Here is a 21,563-nt window from a genome sequence, read left to right as displayed (position 1 = left end):
GGCTGTTTATGATGTGAAGGAATTCATTCAGATGAGATGAGAGCAGGCATTTGGATGAGGCCATGTCATTAGCGGCATGCTCTTCCTTATCCATCAATGCTCCTTCATGGCACATTTTGTTTCCAACTTGGACGTTAAGGCTTTTTCTTGGGAAGATGGAAGAACCCCACAAGAATGGGAACATAAAGTTTGCACCTGGGGGAAATAAGTGACTGGACTATCATTCTCACCGTTCATCTTGTATCTCTGCTGTCAAAGTCTTAATGATACACGGATGCAGTGAAACAAACATACACCCACAGTGAAGGCATCCTCCTGTGGTGGTGCAAGGTAATCATGCTGCGTCACCTCTGGCCATGCTAAAGAAATCGGTGCATCTGGGCATGGCTGGCTCCACATCTGGAACAGCTGGTGGCTTTGCCTGCAGGCCCATAACTCTGCTTTCTTTATGGCTGGCACCTTGTGACTGCACTGACAGACATTGAAAAGGTGTTCAGTTTCTTCCCACCCTATGTATAGAAAGTTTTTTAACATGTCTGAAAAATATACAGTAGATCCGCTTGGCTCAACCGGAAATCAGAATATGAGTGGTATATGAGTTGATGTATGTCAAGAATATGTATGCCTACATACATCTCATTTCTGTCGGATATAACAAGATCTCACAGGAATTTTTTTTTATAAGACATAGTATTCTAAATTTCCAAACAGAATGGCCCCAAGATTTTTTGTCAAATCTGCCTGTCACTCGGAGGGCTGTCCAGTTGTGTGACTTCATCTGGTGAAATTTAAACTATTGTGATCCACATATATGACGGGGTGTGTGGTTAAGGATTAACATCCTGTATCTTTGTTTAAGTAAGAAAGGAAGTAGTTCTTAAGTTACCTGTAGAGTTGATGGAGTTTGGTGGGGTTGGTAGACTACACTCAGTTAGTTTGAAATTGAAGAAGCATTTGCAAACTTTAAATTGTTCATCTGGCAGCAATTTGGGTACATGGGGAAAAAAGAAACAGCAGACAAAATGGAATGCCGTGACCAGCAATCCTTTACCCCCTGATAACTCTGAAGTAAGCACTTGCCTTCAAGTTATTTTATTGCCGCATAACTAAAATGAGTTATAAGTAAGATATTTACAAAATGAACCTGACTCATTCTCATTTGTCACCCGGGATTGAAGTAACATTCTCTATCAACAGTGTCTGGGTCACGTTTTTCTCCTTTTAAACCTAGAGGTACGGTCTGGAACTACTTCAGTTCAGAAGTAGTTCCAATCTTATGAACCAATCTTATGAGGCTTCCCAGGGTCCCCAAAGCAGAGCCCTCATTTGGTATTTTATCTTGGAAATAGAGCAGCAGCCTGCAAACATGGAAGCCCGTAAGAGAAGCAGACAAGAAATTGAGCAGAATACAACATTATGTACCTAATCATTGTAAGTAAAAATTCCTTTAATGGCTATTTATCAGTTTGTTTATCTCTCTGGACTGCTGTTGATGTTACAATAGTTCAAAATCTAAAACATTCAACTGATCAAAGCTGAACTGTATTGTTCTAAAATTAACAGAATTTAAAATTCATGACTCCTTTACTCTATTTGTGAAAACAAAAAAGGGGGCAGTTAAATTTTTTATTTGGCATCAGGATTAATTTACAATTACACATGAATAAAAATTGCAATATGAAGCAGTCAAAGTCGAAGAGGAACACTGATCAGATTACCTAAAACAGTGTTATTAGCTAAATGTTTACTCTATTTTGCAAAAAGAAAACAAGTTCAATCTATGAAACATCCCAAAGATGCTAAGGTCTGACAGACTAACTTGTATTTTAACTCCCACAATATGATTTTTGACGAATTATGGGCTGAAAACATGTGTTGTGTCAGCTATTACAGCTGCTGGATTTGCTTTCATTTCTGTAAAAGGCATTAGTTTCACATTATGACGTAGATAGTGTTTATTGTATACTGTTTTGGTCAGATAATAGAACTAATCACGAAATGAGTGAAAAAGTGGTGAAAATCCAAAAAACCTAGACAGGCCTTCAGGGTAACTATTGATCAAGATGACTTTAAGAGATTTTGAGAGTGTCTGATTGCTAGAATATCGTGTGTAATCAGTTTCATAACTATAAAGCACTGGTTTCCATCTATACTTAATTAACAATCCATTATATGGGAGAGTTCAGAAAGTTCTTTCTCCGTGTGTCCTTCCTGCTTTCTTAGCCTGCCTCTTTTGAATTCTGACACAAAAGCAAGCTACAATCTGAAATTTGAAGTCAGTTGGTTATAAATAAAGGCTTCTAACCCCCAAGTTGAATCAAAGGATAAGACTGATTTCACCAGAACTGACACAGCTTTGTCATGGATTACACCGTTCTCTTATAAAATTTGAGAAAATGTATTATTTTTTCAAATTTTGAAGCTTTACTTTTCCCCCTTGGTGTCTCTGTTTGGTATAATGTCCTTCTTTGAAGAAATAGTGTGTTATTCAATTCCATATGCTTCTGGTTTCTCTTTAGCTTATTCACATAGATTCTCCAGCCTTCATAGAATACCTCTTGAGGCTCAATAACATTCCTGTAACAAGCAGCTTATTGCAACGTTATTGCCCAAGCATTGAGATGCTATGAGGGGCCCAAGGGCACATGTGATGGCCCTGACAGGCCCTTGGGCCTCTGCTGTCACTGTCATAGAGCCAGCAGGTTGGCTGGATGCAGTCATCAACCGGCAACTGGGCTCGCAAAAAACACTCCAGCATCTGTTTGTAGATGCACGCTCAAATGCTCGTGCATGCGCCAGCATGCAATACATGCACATGCAAAATGAAAACATAATGTTGTTCTTCCCACAGCCTGACAGGAACACACACACGCCCCCCACACATGCAACGTGGCGAGTCCTTTGAGAGGCCCCTGACAGTTTTGCCCTTAGCTTCCAATCCGTCTCAGGGAGCTCCAAACACCCAGTGCAATTACTCTTTCTTGCTGACTGCACCTGCACAACATAATTGAGAAGGCTACTGAGGCTTTGTCACTTAAGTTAAGGATGTAGAAGGAAAAAAAGAGGTACCCTGCCAAAGCTGCAAAATTTCAGCAGTTGTGGAAGTTTGTATGAGGCTGAGAGGATGTTAAAACTGAAAAACAAAATCTGTGTTCTTTAGCAGTTGCCAATGCATTTTCAAGATTCAGGTGAGACCAATACCAGATAGTGGAAAATGAAATGCACCACATCCATTGGTATAAGTTTGATATTAATGCTTCAAGAGTCCTATTTAAGGATCGGAAAATTAGTTAAGTAGTGCTGCTGCGACTGGGGATCGTGTCTGGAAACCAGGGGATTCTCAATGTCTTTGTGTGACTTTAATAAAAGTAGCAGCAGATCATTGATGGTAATGAGGACACTGACTAGGAACTCATTACTGCTGGTGCATTTTTAACTCTTTCAACGTGGCTAAACATGATCTAGACAAGAGTAAAGACACAGCTTAAGGTTGTCTCACACTTGCTGATTTAAAAAAAGAAACTTGTTGCATTCAATTGAAGCTTTTTATCAGTTTTTGTTGTCAGGTGACATCTAGGCAGTTTGCCTAGATTTAATCTCAGTTTAAAGGTCCTCCTTTTCCCTTTGTTTCACATGAAGAGGATCTTATAGGGATGTCACCCTGTACTGACACTGAAAAGCACTTCTAAATCACTTTTGGAATAAAGTTAACCACCACAAGAAGACACTGTATTGTAAGGTGATTTTATCTTGCTCCTAATAAGAAGAAGAACAGACACAAATAAAACATATATAATCTTTTTAACATTGGACAATTGTGTATAATAATTTATTAGCTCCAGTATTGACTAACCTATAACATATGGCATATAAAATCTATGGCCTATAAATATATATGTTATATATCTTATAATAAGCTTTTAACTACAGAATTTCTAATATTGTTTGAAGAGAATCACAAACTTCTAAATGTGTTTCTTGTCTTTTACTGGTGAATAAGATAAGAAATACCTTTACTGTCCCACAATGGGGAATTTTTGGTGTGACAGTGGCAAAAACATGTAAACAGTTACACAAAAGATCAGTAATGAAAAACAACCTAGTATAGTCTAAAGTTAATTTCTAAAACAACAGAAAGACAACTTACTAGAGAGGCAAACATAAAAAATAAAAGAAATTCCACAATTATAAAAGCACAATAAATGAGAGACCATTGAAAAACAGCTCGTGTCTGTATTGTAAATGAAAAATAAGCATACTTGAGCAAGTTACACGAAAGGCAAAATTTTGTCTAATATGGACTGATTGATTTGGTACATATTTCAATCACCAACGAACCTACCAAACACCAAACTAACAAACCAGCTAATCTTACAATCAGAAAACCAACTAGCTAACTAACCACCCATTGAGCTAACCAACCAGCCAACCAACCAATCAACCAATCAACTAACTGAAGAGATAGGCAACCAAGCAGCCAACTAGCCAACCAAAGACAAATATATCACCCAAGCAACAAACAAATTATTAGGCTTCTATTCATGCAAACTAGCCGTGTCTCAACACCAAATTGGTGCACTGAAAACCTTTCTTCAACTTCTCTGTGTTGTTTTGACTCTGTTTAGCTTTCAGTGTTCCTTGATCACAACAGGTAAAACTTCAGTCTATCTTTTGGACTTAAACCTAATCCAAGCAACCCTATGGACTTAAAAGAAGTTCCTTTCAGCCAGTCAATCTCATTTTCATTCCTTAACTATCGGAGAAGACTGGAACCTATAGATAGCTTAACTTTTGCCTTTCTGCTCAGCTTTGCCCTTCCCCCAACTGACTGGTATGGTTTTTTAACCGGGACTAAGTTTCAGAGAAGAGTATTTTCCAGGGTTCAAAACAATGTCAGTACAACATTGTCATGAGCTTTTCCAAAGTGAACGCTCTCAACACGTTGGCAGCTGTGCCTCAGGGGGTGAAACCGTCACTCTGCAGTCAAAGTCGGTGTTCCAGTCCTCTGGTTCTTTATTCCAAATGTTGGAGCTGCCTTGGGCAAGATCCTGAACCTGGAGAAAAAGTTGCAGATAGAGAATAAGAAGAGCAGTACAAATGTACCCGTGAATCTATCAATACTACCTGTAAGGTCTTTACATTTACTTCCTTTTATCGTTCATAAATTAACTGTGTCTTTGAAAAACAATATTTAGGACAAGCCTTGCTAGACTTCAAAATAACTCAGTCAGAGTGGAAATCTGCTTGTTTCTTGGTCTGTTGGCTTGAGCTGCTGAGATCCTTGACTACTAAACAATTTACATTGTTTCCTCAAAATTTCAACCAATCTTTTTTTGCTTGCTTTCCTGATGTCCAAATCATTGTGCATAAAATACCTTGGTAAGAATTTGGAATGTACCTTGAAGTTACTTATCACAGGAACATTTCCAAGGACTATTGTAATTGGTTGAGGGAAATATTCTTCCCTTTGCCTGATGTTAGGAGGCCAGATGAATCTTCAGCCCTAACACAGAGGAACATCGTCTTAGTAGGCAAGAGTAGCACAAAACGAATCCTTAAGCATTAGACTTAAGAGTTTCTCGGTTGACTTCCAGAAGTATCTTTTTCTTTTTTTTCTTTTTTTTTCTTTTTTACTGCAAGGTTGCCAGCAAATCAGCATCCTTGTCTGGGCTCATCTCCAAAGCAATCTAGCACGTAAGACTACAAGCTCTGATGCTTTCTACTGGTAATATATGTCTTTTTAAGCAACAGACAGCTGATTTCCTGTTTCTGTCATAAGCTCACTGTATCCTACTTCTAACCCAATGTTCAGCATACAGATTTGTGGTATGAGTCAGCCTGACTCACAGCAAGAAAATTATTTCTATACTCCTGTTTTTGGAATCCATCTGCCTTAATAAAAGGGCTGATTTAACCCCCCGGGCCCCTTGTGACGCCAGCCTTACATCCTTCATCCGTTCTTAATTCATATTTGTGCTGCAGATTACGTGACACTGATTCAAACATTTCTTTCCATTTCACCTTGAGCCGTCCATCACTTTAGATTCAAGTCAGTCTTTTTTTTGTCCTTGCTTGAAGCCAAGGCTTAAATTTATTACATTTTCACACACCCAAAACCTGGCACTTGATATTTGTTGAAATGTTAACCAGATGAAAGATAGATTGTGTCCATTTCTCAGTTTCTTTCTCTCCTCCTACCACTTGCACATATCTTTTGCAGTATAAAATCATCTGTGTTTTTCTCGTCTCTTCCTTCTTCTCAGTCATCTTCCATCGCCGTCTCCCTCCAGGATAGCCATGAAAGTATCTTAACAGGTATCTCTTAAAGGCATTCTGAGCTCTTCTTCCAATCTCTTAGTCCGCTCTTTCAGTCTCCCATCCATCTTGTTCTGTCTATCATCCATGCTAACCCTTTCAGAACAGACAAACCTGCCAGAGACACACGCTCCCCTGTCATTTGTCAACAGTGTCAGCTTGGATGGAAAGAAACCTACGCCCGCTCAGACTTCTTGATGTCAAATCCCAGTGCAGGAGAGTAGGCAGGTGATATCCCCTTTTAGAAAGAAAGGGGAGCCCTGATGCATACTGTAAGTGATAGGGGATTGTCACATCATGTTAGAAAATGTTCAAAACTTACAGTTGCCTATACTGAAAATCTTTTAAATATAGGGATTCACTGCAAAAACGGAACTAAAAATCAGCAAAAACTTCTTGAAATTAGTGTATTTTTCCTTGATTTGAACAGGGAAATAAGGTTATCTGCCATTGGAATTAATATTTTGACCCCTGGAATAAGATAATTAGATATACTCCACTTGAAATATGATAATGAAAATGAGATAGTTCAATTGGCAGATAACCTTATTTACCTGCTCAAATCACGGGAATGTGTGTGTGAATGGGTGAATGACTAACTGTAGTATAAAGCAATAAAGTACAAACCATTTACCATACAGATCAAGGACAAATACACTAATTTCAAGAAAATGTACTTACTATTAGTTCATTTTTGCAGTGATGAGAGTATGGATTGCACAGCAAAAAGGGAACTATCAGTAAGTGAAATTTTCTTGAAATCAGTGTATTTTTCCTTAATTTCAATTCAATTCAAATCAATTTTATTTATATTGTAATGTTCTGGCACTGAATTTGATCTGATTACAACTCTTTACACCTGCTCCATTCCTCTCCCTCTGCAATTAGTCCTCACTGGTTCCACCTGTTTAACACTCATATATACTCAGTCCAGATCAGTCTCCAGTGCCAGAACGTCTTGTATTATCACCACCCGCAAGCTACTCGGTAAGTAGCCCGGGGCCTCCTGAAGCCTGTAGCCCGGGGCCTCCTGAAGCCTGTAGCCCGGGGCCTCCTGAAGCCTGTAGCCCGGGGCCTCCTGAAGCCTGTAGCCCGGGGCCTCCTGAAGCCTGTAGCCCGGGGCCTCCTGAAGCCTGTAGCCAGGCTCCCCCTTCGGTCGCCTGTAGCCAGCCTGTCATGCCGGGGCCATCCACCGGAGAGCCTGTCACGCCGGGGCCGTCCGCCGGAGATCCTGTCACGCCGACCTGTAGCCCCCTCCACCCGCCCGGTCTGATTTTTGTTTTGTTTTTCTTTAGACTTTGGAGGGCGTCTGGTATCCGCCCTTGAAGGGGGGGGCTCTGTAATGTTCTGGCACTGAAGCTGATCTGATTACAACTCTTTACACCTGCTCCATTCCTCTCCCTCTGCAATTAGTCCTCACTGGTTCCACCTGTTTAACACTCATATATACTCAGTCCAGATCAGTCTCCAGTGCCAGAACGTCTTGTATTATCACCACCCGCAAGCTACTCGGTAAGAGCACTTGACCCTTGCTTGTTTTAGTTTACCCTGCCTGTCTGCTAGTTTTTGTTCCTTGCCTGAAGTCTGCCTTTTTGCCTCCTGGATTTTGTTAATAAACCCCTTTTTTAAGCTCCAGCTCTGTGTCCGGCTTACTTTTGGGTTCTTTCATCACAAAACATTACATATATAGCGCCAATTCATGAAACATGTAATCTCGAGGCACTTTACAAAGTCAAAATCAATTTGAGGAGCTAAATAAAACTATTTGCACTTGAAATAGGAACAATTAATCTCCATCATCTTATTTCAAGTGCAGGATATCTAACTATCTTATTTTAGCAGTAAAAGTACCCATTCCATTGGCAAACAGTCTTATCCTCAAATCAAGGAAAAATAAACTAATTTCAAGAAATTTTTACTTACTTTCAGTTAACTTTTTGCAGTGTGCTGATAGTAAATTGAGTAGTAAGAAAGTACATTCTATTGAAAGTCACAAAGGAATGGCAGCTCAGTTCAGAAAACGGAAATTTTTGATCGTGTATGACTTCAGAACTTTGTACATTCAGACCATTCATGTTTTAGATGTGTTCCCAATCCAAGTAATCAAAAACTTTCACCAGTTCCTGAGAGTTTGTTGATCACCGAGCAGTTGGAATCCTGAAGAAGTAAAGTAATAACCTTTGAGCAGCAGGCACTGCTGAAGGTCTGCTGCTCGCACCAAAGTTTACCAACCCATTCTTTTACTAGTCTTTTTAAGTTTGTGCCGATTATAAACAGGAACTTCTTTTGCACATTCTAAACCCCACCTCTCGCCCAATGATAGCTGGAGATAGGCACCAGCTCTCCCACGACCCGAATAAGCGGGTATAGACATTGGATTGATAGAAAGGAGCTCAATAGGCTTTAGATCTGGTCTTGGCCATGCTCTTCAATGTAATTCGGCTGATATAATATTTCTTAAAGTGTTTTAAGTGTGGTATAATTTTGAAATATGCCAGTGTTATTTACATTAACGGGGGGAGTTAGTACCAACCATAGATCACAAATATCTTACCTTTTTTGTGTTAGCTTCTTACCATTTTTGATCTTGGTGTTATGCTTTTTTTAATAGGTCTGTCATTACATTTTAAACAAAGATGAAGTCCAGATTAGTAGCAGCTGGTGATAAAAGCCTTGTGGAATTAATATTATGTAAGAAATTCACTCATGTCCCTGATTGCATGTCTCTCTTGAGCTGCACCCCAGAGATAATCTTTAAGTAACCAATTAAAGACCAGTATCATCTCATATGTGACAGATATTAAAGCTAAAAGGTACATACAAACACATTTCTCCAATGTTCCACGCATTTACAAAATATGACTTATATGACACAAAATAATTATCTTAAATAATCCTAAAATAGAACGCGAAGATTTTTTAATTCAGACACATTTAATGAGAGAACAGATGTGATAATTACTTTTTATTTTATAATTTATGATGGATGGATATTTCTACACTTTTTCTCCTGCAAATTTAGTGAGGGCGGCGCCTAACAAGGTCCCACTGGTCAAAATAGAAATTAAAAAGTAGTGCCTGAAATTCATATGTATGAATGTAAAGAAGAATTTTAAAGCGTTGCACTTTCTTTGCCAAAGGCAATGTTTAGAAACATAAAGTACCATCCATTGCTTCATGTTCCTGTTCAAATGTCTTCTTGGAGCAATCAACCAAGATGTTTGTGTTTTTGGTCAAGATATCTAAAGGAAACTATATTTCAGACTTCTCAGCAATGTTTCGCTTTATTTTTTTCAAATTTTTACCAACCTTTCCAGGCCTCATCTATAATAAGCGAAAGTTAGAATATGGACTCCTTTAACTTCCTGAAAGAATTACAGTAAAATAGTCATGACTTTGGTGAAATTATGTCTTCAATAAAGAATAATCTCCCCTCATCACTCCCTGATGCTTCTACTTTACTCTGATTGCCTTTACACTCTCAATTGCCTTTAGAAAACCAAAAAGGTACCAGTTCATTTCTCAACTACGCCAGTGAAGCGTCAGAAGCAATTAAGCCTCAGCATTTGAAGTCCTGCTTTAAAGTCAAATGAGAATGACGGAGAGTGGGAGGGATAATGCGGGGAGGAAATGAGGAAGGTCAGGGTGGTGTCTTTACAAAGAAGCACCATGCAGCTAAATGGATAACTGGAAATCATTTTGATCTGAAGATAGCACTGCTTTAAATTTTAGTTTTTTATCTGCATGCTATTTAATACTGCGGATGTCAAACATCCCATGCTGCCTATCTTTAAACAACAGTTGTTGTTGTCAAGGACATTTAAAAGCATTCAACAAAGCACCAGAAACACAGGCTTTCATACTTTTGGTTAACCGAGCAGTGGAATTTAAAACTAAACTGATTTGTTCAAATTTTTCCCTATATCCCTCAAAAGAGGAGTCTTTTATTTTTCTACAAGAAGTTGCAAATTATTATTATATATATATGTTTTTTACAAATACTATTGATTTTGCAACACATCATATACCATTTATAGGTCTATCAAACTCCTTCGGAACCGGGTTGATCCACCGCCAATCTTAAAAAAAAATCTTAAAAAAAAGAAAACAAAGAAAACGCATTTATTTTCTTTTTTTAAAAAAAGAAAATAAATGCGACAAGCTTTTTTATAGCCATATTTAAGGCAGCAAGTTTAGTCATGCTCAAATGACCAGAACATACAGAAAAAAAATGTAGTTGCAGTTTTAATAGCACAACCAAAGTTATGGAAAAGGTTATGGAAATAAAATTAGATACATCATTTGAATTAAATTGCACTAAAGTTACACACAACATCCATTTTCAGTTGCATCGGTGGCTCAGCGAGAGAAAGAAAGAGACACTCAGATCGGTCAAACAGACAACCTGAAACATCTCTGAAGCAGAGACCATCCAGGTGGATTCACAGACTAAACTCTGATGACCTACCGGTGTGTGTTCTCTCTTTATTTCATATACCAGCTTCTAAATCTGAGTCTGACTCACAATTTACGCCACAAAATAGAAACACAAAGAAGTTTAATTTGATTTGTGTCCGATGACAAGAGAGAGCGAGAACTTTGGTAGACCGGCATAGAGTAACATTAACAGAGCGCTGGCCATGGCAGCACAGGTCAGCTCCCCTCACCCCCACCGCCGGTTGCCGGTTTCCCTGTTCCCCTGTTCCGGTCTGAATATAAAATCGCATCTTTAAAATGAACAGTACCTGTCTGAATCGCAATGAAAAGTATTACAGCTCTGTGCTTGAGCATAGTCAAGAAGCCAAGTCTACCACCTATTTTCCCACCAGCGGCAGCGGTGTAGGCATGACAGGCGCATCAGTGTTTGTAGCGGCTTAGAGTCACAACACCATGAGCAGTGCTGTTAGTAGGTGCTGTGTGATCAGTAGAGAGAGCAAGACCGAGAGACACATGTAAATGCAGTATATTTATAAAACGTAAGATTGTAATTTTAATTTATATGGCACATATTTCAATTGTTATTGCTATGGTTCATAACCAATTATCCTCAAAAAAGCATTACTACCTCAATTCATGAGTGTAACAGCCAAGTTAGCTAAATTCAGCTACTCAGCAAAGCACAGCATAATTTTTTCAATGTGTAGAACAATTTTAATGCCTCGCATGAATGTTGTATTTTAATCAAGTATTAAAACATACTAAAAACACAACACAACGTACTTTCCTCCATTCAAATAGCATTTACACAGCACATTAACTGCAACTTTTCAGCAGAGCAGATGCTTTTGCTACTTTCTGTAATTTGTGTGGCTTGTAATGTGTCATGTTTGTGTCTTGTTGCAATTGAGCCTAGCAGGAGCATGGTTCATTTGCATATCTAGAGATCAATCTTTGCTGAACGATTCAAAAGGTGTAGAATTGCACCACAGTTATTTCAATGCTTTTTAAAGAAATATTTTATTCATGCAAAACCTTTGCTTTGGTCCTGAATTAATCTGAGCATGTAAAGGTTAGAAAAACAGTGTGTGGGAGTTTAACCTTTTCTGTTATGGTTAGGTTATTAGGTCACTTAACTTTAAATCACCTAATAGACTGAAAATAGAGCATGTTTGGTTTGTAGAGTTTTAATCTGCAGTTCATATTATGTGTTATGTGTTCAACTTGTTCTAAACTGTGAATACTGGACAAGAAGCTTTCCATGGTCTCCAGATAGCATGTATAATGTGTTTTCTCTAGGCTCAAGCGAACTGTGGAAAGGAGGGTATTACAAACCTCAGCGTTTATTAGCACCCCAATGAGCAATAACCATCACTCACTTAGCACCAAGCGCAATAACCCATTTAATGTCATAATTATTGATTGTGTTTGATAGCAGCCCCAAAAGGTCAACACCCCCTCCTTTCTCACTCGGTGAATTTGAAAGCAGGTGTAGTTGAAAGAGAAAGCAGGAGGATTGGAAGAACTTCCCTGCTGAGCATCTCACTGGTTGGCTGATTGGTGGCAGAGACATAGGAGACAAAATGTGTCCAAATATTATGTAACAATAGAGAAAATATTTTTAGAGATGAAGAATTTCAAAAAGGTGTGTCTAAATCAGTTATTTTATTCTAGTAAAAAAGTGAAATATTTGTTTTGATATGTTCATTTATGCTCACATTATGACACAATATTTACATGCGTGAATTCCTTCTGATTAAAGAGCTGCAGTTGAGGGAACACAGCTCATATTTTTCCTGAAAGAAACACATGTTAATGAACTGTAACGTCTCCCGTGGAAGTTATAAAACCAAATGAGGACAAAATGAAAGGACACTGTTTGATTTTTCTGTCTGCAAAGACAGGTGGCAACTCTCTCTGTGGACGTGACTGCCACCGTCCAGCCAAAAATTATAAACTGGCTTAATTATCTCTAGAACTCAAGAGACTACTAATTGTGGCGGATATAGCAACTTAAATCAACAGAAGCTTACAACAGCAGCATCAAACAACATGACAGTATTTTTTAAATAAGTGTAAGAAGTATTATAGTTGAGAACAAAAATTCAATTAACTGCTAAAACTGAATCTCCCCGGTTTTATTTATAGGTTAGCTAACAGTAATTTGGCTGGGCAGCTAGTTGCTACAAGACGTTCACAACTTACAGTGCACTAAAAACCAATTTGTTTCAATTCATCAAATAAATTTTAAATTAATGAAAATTATTCAATGAATGAAAAAAAGTCAATTTGAACTTGATGTAATAACTAATAGGAAAAAAATACCTTTGTGAAAAAGAAATTAGCCTTCTTTGTTATAGCATGAATTTTACTATCTGCACTCTGGCCATATTACTCCAGACTAGTAAAAACAATAATGTTAATAAATAGAACTAAAAGAGCTAAAAAAGAACACATTTCCCCAAAGTAAACAAATTCACGAATGGATAAGAAACTCAGTTGATATGTTTATTTGTAGATGGTAAGGCTTTGGGACTCAGTAAAATATTCACCAGTTGCCCAAAATGATGTTGGCTCAATTAAAACCATTGTTTAAAGCTATAGTTGGTAATCTTGCTCAGATACACTTTTTATTATACTGATGGTCCTTCCATCCTGAAAGTATTAAATACATTATGTATTCAGAAAAAGGAGGCTAAAAAAATAATTTTCTGTTCTAAGCAGGGCTGTAACAATCCTTGCCCCTCAGTCTGAAGGGCATGGATTTCACAGAGTTTTGTTCCTTCTCTCATCCCCCTCTGTCCCTCAAGTTCCAGGATTATTGGCGTATCTATTGGTTGTCCCGCATACCAAACATTCTGACACACTAACGTAATGCCAATGTCCGTACTTGTTCCTTCATAGTTTCTACTTGCTGGCAGTGCATTCACACTTCTAGTGGTTATGTATCCGGTTAGGTCAGTGGCTAGGCTAGTGGCTAGGCTAGTGGTTAGCCATTCATTGTAGCTCCACTGCTCTCACCGTAGACATGGCTGAGAGTTGCATGAAGTGAACCGTGTTCAAGTTTATGAGGAGAAGAAGAGGAAGGCCGCTGTAGAAAGTAGTAAGACCAGAGTTGATTTGGGAGATTGCGATCCCCCTGAAGAGTGGAAAAGTGAGGTAAACCGGTCTTGCGCATGCGCAGTTATTCAAAGAGGGGCTTGGGAAGACTTCCAAATTCCAGATTTCTTTTGTGCCAAGGGGTCCTGTAAGAACAGCCTCATTAGACCAAAAACAACAGGCTTGCTCTGAGAAGTTCACCTAAAAATAGTAACAGTAAATATGTAAAATATTAGATACAATTTGAAAAATACAAGTAAAATATTTTTAACATTTGGTGCAAATCTTAGATTAGTATTAGCTGAATAGCTAAATTTATCCCTTTTTGTTTCTTGAGTATACAACCCTGTGACTAGCTTATAGCGCATATTTTATCTGGCTGTGGCAGAAGTAGAGCAAAGCGAAGCAAATGAACACGTGCAAGTAAATATAAAGGGAAATCGCTGTAAACACTAATACATATAGCTTCATGCTTTGTCCTTATCCTCAATCATCTCTGCCCATTGTTGGTCGTCGTGCAACTCCTGACTCATCAGACACTATTGTCAGACACCCTCCACTGTTGGGTACAAGGGGCTAAATTATACGCCCCTTTTTAATAAGGCTATGGATTGTTTGAGGAATGACACTGGCACTATTGTTGATTATATCGAAGGCTCCTTGTTTTATATCCTGCGAATGTCAGATCTATGCTATTTACATCCCTCAGCTCCTGCGTGCCAGCAAATGGTTATTGATTTTGCAACAGATTAATGTTTGGGGAGTGTGAAATTAAAAACAAAAAGACTGTAGGGGGGTTGAGGAGTAGTATGTTGAGGTAGCTTGTAGAATATACAGTGAAGGACCTAACTGGCAAAGCAATATACAACTAGCGTCATTACCTTGAAAGAAAAAAGAAATTAAACACATGATTATGAACTTTTGAACAACATAAGATTTCACTAAATTATTACATCGCTAAATAAAGTTGGGTCTCCATCTTGCCCTCAAGAGTAAACAAAGTTTTCCTTATTATGGTCCTGGCACCTTTTTTTCCAAGCAGTTGTCTCCGTCAATCCACTTCAACGGTGTTTGATGCAGTTGCCATGTCTCCATTGAAATTATTCGCCGCATTCCATGGTCAAAAATGCGACTTATACTCCAGTGCGACTTATATATATGTTTTTTCCTTATTTATTATGCATTTTATGGCTGGTGCGACTTGTACTCTGGAGAGACTTATAGTCCGGAAAATACGGTACTCAAAATAAACTGAAACACAAGTTTGAGTCTATTATGACCCCTTCCAGAATACTGTGAAAAACAAGAATGAATAAAATAAATTTAATTTATAGTTCCAAACAGATTTACATTATTTAGTAGTTGCATATTGTCACTTCCATTACATTTATCATCTTTCCCACTATGTTCATTACAATTATATAGAGATGACCATTTGAGATGACCATGTAATGACATCATTTGGCAACTTCTAGTCACTTTTAGCACAGCCAGTCACCACGGTCCTTACCGAGGAGCTGGCATCAGTGGAAGTGAAGTGTGTATTGCTTAGTATCAGAATGAATTATCTATTTTCTTCTACTCTGATTTTAGCTTTAGCCTTATGTCGTCTATTTTACATTACAAAGGGTGGCTTTTTTTTTACGCAAATTCTTGCTAATTCCCCTGAAATCCAAAGTTGTGGGGCATGTTTGTATCTGATTCTGTTGGGACTGATTTTTTTTAGGTTTTCTTGGTCCCTTGGAAATTGAGGATTAGTGCTGAGACAATATTTTCAGTCCATTATCTCTTGACAGCAGTGGGAATGGGGGGTGAAACATAAATTGTTTATTTCAGTTTGGTGTTGGGATGCTGAAAGCAAAAGCATAGCTTCTGCAAATTTTGACTGATAGTTAATTCAATGTAGAGCTTGAAAAAAACTGCTTTATTATCACAATATCTAAACGTGTAAAATAACTTTTGAATGCAAGCACAGCTATAAAGGGGAAGAGAGTAGAGCAAAAGGGAAAGTTGGGGGAACGTTAGCAAGTCATAAAGAAGGCCTTTCAGGAAAGCAGACACTGACTGAATCAGGAGACAAAGTGCCATCAAAAATTTGATAGAAGTGAGATGCTGGGAGAGAAAAAAAATGATGAGGAGTGCAAAAGGAAGAGTGTGAAAAAGATGACAGGAGTGGAATGAGGTGTTGGCAGGACAGAAGGAGGGAAGGCGGCTGGTCATACAGATAGATGAATGACATTTTAGGCTCTCTCAGCAATAAAGTGCCTCCCCAGACGCATGCTGTCTGAGTTTAGATGGAAGCCTTCAAACGGAGGGGCTCATTTGCCTTTCAGTTGCTCGTTACATCAAAACCAAACTTATTTCCTGCTCTGAGAGGCATGTTTCCCCCACAGTATTGACGGTTGCTGCTCATGTGATCACATGTGCAGCTGTGCAGATGATCTCTCGTGTCGGTTGTGTGATGTTTGCTTATTTTTGAGATTATGTGTAGCTGCAGGTCTACTTAAACTGGAAAAATTAGGTAAACCTGAGATGCCAAACTCAGAACAATAACACTTTAAAAACAGTACAGTCCTGCATTTAGAACAAAAACAACTTCTGAATGTGTAGATGTATAGTGTTTGCAAATTTACATGTCTACCTGATGAAACAGTGTGCATGCGCATTTTGTGAATTCAACATGCATGCAACACTAGTTCAATTAAATTCAGTCCAATTTTATTTGTATTGTTGTATTCACAACATATGTAAGCTCAAGGCACTCAAATTCCATTAAAACCACACAAATTGTTCAAAACGTTTCCTATATAAGGAAATCCAATAGATTGCATCAAGTCTTGACAAGCAGCATTCACTCCTCCTGAAAGAGCGTAGAGCCACAAGGGACAGTCCTCTGCGTTATTGATGGGTTTGCAGCAATCCCTCATACTGAGGGATTCCTCATACTGGTTCTACCTTCTAGCTGTGTTTCATTATAACTCTGCATTTTGTTGAATATTTCAACAATTGTTAAACTTATGTTGCAACAAATAAATATGGTAAAAACCATTGTTGTTTTTTTTGTCCTGGCAATGTAGTATTGAGAATTGCTGTCTTAATCCCAAAAAGAGTCCAACAGATTTGTGGAGCATTACTGCTTTTGCCATAATGCTGCGCTTGATTTATATATGCAATAAGCTTTATTAGATCTTATGCTGGGACTATTTCATCTTCAATGGATACTGAAACGGGAAGGTAAAAGAGGAAAAAGAGAGAAAGAGATGAGACAAAATGCTAAAAGGGAAAAAGGGGGAAAGAGAAAGAGGGGAGCAAGATAACATCCCCTGAGTCTGCTTCTACACCTGCAAAGAGAGATGTAGAAAGAGCAGGTGAACCAGAACCCAAGATACCCAAAGGGACCCCAAGCAAAGGTGCCCAAGAAGGGCCAAAACAGGCAAAGCTGCCTCCCCATCCCAAGGAAGAGCAGAGAGGAGCCCCAGGAAACCGCCCCCAACAGTCAGATGAAGCTGGACAAGTGGACAAGCCCGTGGGCTCCGCCGGCAGCCAGCTACACCGGAACAGATCCAGCCATGGGCCCAGGGACCCGAGGCCCAGAGGTGCCCCGCCCCGTGTTGGGGGACCTAGCCCCACAAAGCAGCTGCCAGAAGTGAGCCGGCGCCCACCCGAGCACCTAGTCCCTGGTGCTTTGAAACTGCGAGGAGTTTGCACTAGAGGAGGTCGTCTGAGGCTCAGGAGCCGGCACCAGAGGAGGGTGCTCTGAAACTGTGAGGGGCAGGGACTGGAGGAGATCCTCCTAGGCATCGAGGAGCCGGCACCGGAGGAGGTGCTGTGAGGCTACGAGGAGCTGGCACCAGAGGAGGTACTCCGAGGCTGCGTGGAGCGAGCACAGGCGGAGGGGTGAAGGCATTGGACTGACCTCTCGTAGACTGGGTGGATGCGTCGGACCAACCTGAGGCTGCTGCTGGGGCCTGGGGACCAAAGAACCTAGGTTTGAACCTGCCTGCCCTGCTGAGTGGGTTTGCTCGGCCACCAGCTGCCGTGCCGACTGAGTCGGCTCAGCCTCTGATTGTTCATGATGGGGCTGGAGAGCAGGTTGTGGGTGGACTGCTGCAGGGCTGCGCCGCTGACCCTCGCGGAGGAGGTGGGAGGCACAGCCTCAGGGACTCCTTGCAAGGCATGCTTGTGCCTATGACGGATACCCTGGTAGTGGAATGATGCTGTTTAGAGGCAAAGGTGACTCATAACGCTGCAGACCACTTCCTTGTGGCTCGCACCCCTTTCCACCTCCCTCTGAAGATACTCAAACAGAGTAACCAGTCTACTCTGCCTTTGTGTCTGTTCAGTCGATTTTGGGCATCCAGTTGCAAGCAGTTGTCATGATTTGCGGAGGTTGTGGACCCAAAGTGCAGCAGGAGCAATGCCGAGCCGTCATGAAAAGTAATCAACTTAATAAACTGAAAACTTGGACAGTGACAGGTTGACATACGGGGCAGAATGTCAGGTAGCATCAACAGAGAATCTAGCAACTGATGAATTGAAAACAGGAATTTAAATATGCTGGGAAATAATCAACTGTATAATGAACAGGTGAGTAGCAATCAACAGAAATACACAGTATAATCCGTATTATGTAGTTCATTATTTATTTTATTTTATTTTTTTTGAGAATGTTACCTGAATTATTAATCATGCAGTTACACACTCTGGTACAGTAGGTGGCGATATGCGCCTGAAAACGTTGGTTGCGATTCGCCATTAAAAACAGAGAAGAACTATGGTGGGAAACCACTGATCTCTATTATACACTGGATTGCTGATATTGCCGTAAAACTGAAGTCACTGGCTGCCATCTTGCTACTCCCTACTCCCACAGAACCCCATAGGATTTGATTCCAACAACAATCAGTTTTCTGGCTTTGTGAAAACGTTTCACAGGTAATGTTACAGTCAGTGGATGTACTAACACTATCAGCTACTAGGAAATTATGTGCTGAAATATTTTACATGTTATTCATATTATATATATATATATATATATATATATATATATATATATATATATATATATATATATATAAATATGTGTATACGTATATATGTACACATATATGTAAATATATGTTTTTGTATATTGTTTACATATTTATAAATGTACTTGATAGTTTTAGTACATAACATAAAAGTATATGGCATTTGACATTTTAAAAGTTTTAAGCACCCCCTGAACATAAGAAAATCATTGTTATTCGATGCTGTAGCGCACATATTCCCTAGTTACTGGGAGAAAATAGGGAGTACCATTATGGCGACTTGTGGCTTCAAAGCGACTCGTTCTAACAGCGGGCTATTAGCAATCCAGTGTATAATAGAGATCAGTGTGGGAAACTAGAAGGGCATGAAACACAGGTAAACAAACACTAACTGCAAAATGCATAATTCAAGGAACCTAAAAACTAATAAATGAACAAACACCTTAGGATTGTAACAGCAATTGGACCAGGGTGAATCTGGTTCCGGTTAGCAAGCAAGCAGCTAGCTCAAAGGGGGAAACTTCTCGTGAATCCCAGCATGTTATGCGCTTTACACAGCTCTCCTGTGGTCTGCGTTCGACCTGTAAAAGGGGATATCTGCACAGCTTGAAGGACCAATTTTCAGATCAGCTTTTCACCTGCAAAAGCTGAGGAAAGATTACAAGCAGACTGTTTCAATGGCAGTTGCCTGTTTAAGTTCCGATGTTGGTTTAACATAAAACAGACTTTTATTAGCCTGGCCGGCACTGCAAATGTTCATGGGTATCCAAACTCCCTTCTGCAGAGGAAGATGAGAGGCTCCCCTGTGCTTCTTAAGGCAGCGAGCAAAAAGAGACCGATTGCAGCATGGCCAAGGGCTTTATACAGTGCCCCCCCTTACTTGGACTGGGAGGGATAGACTTGAAACTTGACGTCAGCAAGAATTAAGTCTTGAATTGTACTTGACACTCAGAAAATGTAAATTTAAGTTGGACTCACTGCCCAAAGAATAAAAACGTTACTCGGCCTTGCCCTTCAAAGACTTAATAATTCTCTTGGATTAAGGATGGTGGACTTGAAACTTGGACGTTTCCCCTCAAATACTGGGAAATGGGAAAGATCAGCCGTAACGGCTGCTATAGTCGGACTTTCCCCTCGTAAAGTTGGAGCAAATTTTTAAGGCCGATTGTCGGATCCAACATGGCAGCTCCTCGTATCAACAACAATAAGCTGTGATAAAACCTTTTTATTTAAGACACAGTTGTAAGAGTGTGTCTAAAATCAATGCTACAATGCACATTCTGCAACTCTGAACCAAAGAAATTAACGTGGTGAAAAATACAGCTTTAAACCATGTTTAAAAGAGGCACTACAAACAAAACAACAGCTTTCCTGGTCCTCGCCATATTGGAATACTAACCATTTGATTGTCTGCTTTTGTTTTAGAATCCCGTCTGTTTACTGGAGCGGTTTTTACTCGGGTTTATGTCATTTCTAGCTCCAAAATTTTGTTTTCTGACGCATATGGAATGCAACTGAAGGGCAAAACATTTGGGACTTGGTTTGGATATGCTCTCATAGATTTGAGATAGGACTCGGACTTAGAAAAATTACGTATTAGTCACATCCTTTCTTGACAGTGTAATTTCTTAATGTATTTAATACATATAATTAAAATCAGGACACATGGCGCTCTTTAATGGAGTACAGCACAACGAGTACTCCATTTATTAAAATTTAGCATTTCTTGTTTTGTTTAAAGGTTCTTTAAATCTTTTGTTTTGAACTATATTCTCTTATGACATTTTGTTGCAGTGTTTTCACTGTTGCGTATCTCACTTCCAAAGTGAGTGCTGGAAACATCTGTGTGCATGTGTGTTTCATTTTTATTCTGGCACATCATGTGTGTGAGCACAACTCAAATCCAACAGCTGTTTTTGGAATAATTGTGAGTCCAGCACGGTGCGAAAAAACACACAGACCTCAAAGTGATTTATAAAGTGTAGTTCAGCAGACTTGAAGAGGCACAAATGGGCACAATCAAACACACCAATGTGCTTACAACGTCCTCTCATATTGAAACACGGAGGCCTTGCAGCGTAAATGTCCCCGAACCTTCCTTCACAATGATTTCTCCCATATGGCTCCTACTAATATTCTGCTCGGAGCCAACACACTGGAACTGACACTCACACATCATGATGCCGTATGTGTGTATGCATGTGTGTGTGTGTTCATATCAGAGGCAGCCCTTCTGTGCTACATTAACTGCAAACTTCATTTCCCCACAAAGGGAAGCCACCGGCTGAAAATTGGCTGAGACGACTCATTAAACCTGTGTCAGGCACAAGCATATATACACACATCTGCCGCACAAATGACCCTCCTTCACAGACACGCACATAAACACACACACTGGTGTCAGCTTGCCTGGTGATATCCTCGGACCTGCTGAGAAATGATTGCCGCTTTGTTGGAGGAACCCTAGTCTTTAGCTCAGCTAAACTGGTTGGAAACGACAGAGAAAAAGAGAAAGAAGGAGGCTGGTTAGGCGAGTCGGTGAGCATGATGAGGAAAGGACACCCACTGTGACATGATTGATGTCTGTGAACCCCCAATGTCCTCAGAGATCAGCCGACCTGTAACAATTCAACACTAGATGCTCAATTGAGGAAAACCTGTTGCATTGTTGTAGCAAACAAA

General features: G+C 39.6%; 1 protein-coding gene across 1 annotated transcript in view; it reads left to right on the top strand.

The window, feature by feature from the left end:
* LOC118557830 (receptor tyrosine-protein kinase erbB-4-like) overlaps positions 1-21,563 on the top strand; it is a 263,294-nt gene that overhangs the window by 171,003 nt on the left and 70,728 nt on the right. The window lies entirely within an intron of this gene.

Source organism: Fundulus heteroclitus, chromosome 24, assembly GCF_011125445.2.
Source record: "Fundulus heteroclitus isolate FHET01 chromosome 24, MU-UCD_Fhet_4.1, whole genome shotgun sequence".
NCBI classification, from domain to species: Eukaryota; Metazoa; Chordata; class Actinopteri; order Cyprinodontiformes; family Fundulidae; genus Fundulus; species Fundulus heteroclitus.
This window is presented reverse-complemented; position numbering and strand designations above follow the sequence as displayed.